We start from the raw sequence: 2,416 nt of genomic DNA, 5'->3' as shown, positions 1-2,416 counted from the left end.
GTGATTTACCAAGAGCATGCTCACCGTAAGCTTCGACAAGCATTCGATGCGATTCTGCAGCAGTTTTTTTCAAATGGTAACAGAAAATCAATGCTGTCCGCACATCGTAGTTTCCAGGCACAAATTTCGACATGTTCAACGCTATTGTAAACTATACTGTTGTATGAAACTTGTATTGTTGTGAGTTGAAAATCTTTGTCAGATGTCAGAACAAGGAAATGGCGTCAATGACGCGATCTGACGGCAACTACATTGACAGCTATGACCATCTGTTGGTAAATTCCGGTTTCATATTTACGTACCTGGTAAAGTTCCCTCTCCTCAATAATAGTCCTTTATCCCCTCTAGTTGGTTTCCCTCTCTTTTCCTCATATAACGTAATATCTGTTCTTTTTGCGCATTTCGCCACATTCTAGTTAGCATTGGTCGTGTTCATACATTCCAAGACTTGTTAACAAAAAAATTTTTTGTCATATCGTATTTTGGTCTCTCTTCTATTCAAGGTTATGTTTCACGAATACGTGGTAACCGTTTAAGAATTTTTAACAAAAATTTACTTTATTACAAAATGTAATTGACATATAAAAATCACTAAGATTCTGTTTTTTGTTTTGAAAAATGTCCAACAGTATTTGCGAATCACGTATTAAACAAGATTGTAAAATACAACATGACACATAGAAGAATTAGCACACAATTTGATAAAAAATTTCTTCGCGTTAATGTAAATTGTAGTGTATTTCATGTAGCGTCGTAATTGATGGTTAAACTAGCAAACGAAATATATATCAATTTCTCATTTGGACTCTAGGTTTTGGGTGCGGTCCATTTGACGCTACAAACGCTTCAAACGTTTTCACTTTCATATGCTTCTATAGAACGGTCCATTAGCACTTCTAATGCTGCCAACAGTATGCAAATGGACCAATTTTTGAAGCGTTTTGAAGCGTAGTACGAATTTTGCAATTATGGATAAAATGAAAGTCATGCTAACGTGCGCTGTGTTTTTTTTAGAATCGCTTACTTATATTTATGATGAAGATAATAGCATCCTCTTCGGAAACTTCTAGATTATGAATCATTCTTCCACAATCAGTGTCTCCTTCATGTAACTTTATAATTGGCATAGTTTATACAATTTTTATTTTTAATAATGTAATATACGCAATATACCATACAGCACGATTTGTAGTAATATACAGGGTGGGCCATTTTAATCGATCCACCCAAATATCTCCAAAAGTAAGCGCTATACAAAAAAATTGTTTAAACAAAAGTTGTTCAGAACAATGGGGGTCATCTTTCTGTATTATTGGTTTTGACCTTAAGGTCAATTTTTAAGGTTATTTGAAGGTCAAAATAATTTTTTTAAATGAGAACCTCTATTTTCGACACCGGATTCAGAAAGAGCGGGAAATTTTACGTCAGAAATGATAGTTTGATAATTTGCTAAAGTGACCTTCAGATGGTCAAATGTTGAAAAATCGTCCAGAAGCTGTTTTCTTCAAACTTTAGAACATTTATGGGCGAACAAATGTTTTTGTAGGTTTGGAGGCTAACGACCTTGGCTATCTTGATCTTGAGGTCAAATTTAAAGGTTATTAGAAGGTTAAAGTGACCTTTTTTATGAAAAACCTTACTTTCCTCGCTTATCTTATTTTTAGCGATACCCAGAAACAACGACGTGGACGTAGTAAGTTCTGTTTCCTTTGGAGTGCTTGTTTACCGTGAGTCCCCTTGCCTCTCACGATTGGAGTGCTTGTTTACCATGAGTCCCCTTGCCTCTGGCCGTTGTGTAAAACCAACATCTCTTAAGAAGCCCCATAAATAGAAATCGGGAGATGTCATGTCTGGTATTTATGGGACTTCTTAAAAGATGTTGGTTTTACACAACGGCCAACAACCAGAGAAGACATGATAGACCGTATTCGTCGAGCCTGCGTTGCAATCCCAGGGGAAACTTTGCTAAGGACAGTGCAACATTTCAAAAGGCGCGTACATTTGTGTCTTGAAGCTAATGGAGGCAACTTTGAACACTTGCTTTAATATGGTTAAAGTCAGAGGCAAGGGGACTGACGGTAAACAAGCACCCCAATCTTGAGAGGCAAGGGAACTCACGGTAAACAAGCACCCCAATCGTGAGAGGCAAGGGGACTCACGGTAAACAAGCATCCCAATCGTGAGAGACAAGGGGACTCACGGTAAACAAGCACCCCAAAGGAAACAGAACTTACTACGTCCACGTCGTTGTTTCTGGATAACGCTAAAAGTAAGATTAGCGTTAAAGTAAGGTTTTTCATTAAAAAAATCACTTTAACCTTCTAATAACCTTTAAATTTGACCTCAAGGTCAAGATAGCCAAGATCGTTGGCCTCCAAACCTACAAAAACATTTGTTCGCCCATAAATGTTCTAAA

Source organism: Trachymyrmex cornetzi, unplaced genomic scaffold (genome assembly GCF_001594075.2).
Source record: "Trachymyrmex cornetzi isolate Tcor2-1 unplaced genomic scaffold, Tcor1.1 scaffold1869, whole genome shotgun sequence".
NCBI classification, from domain to species: Eukaryota; Metazoa; Arthropoda; class Insecta; order Hymenoptera; family Formicidae; genus Trachymyrmex; species Trachymyrmex cornetzi.
Note: the sequence above shows the minus strand (reverse complement) of the source record.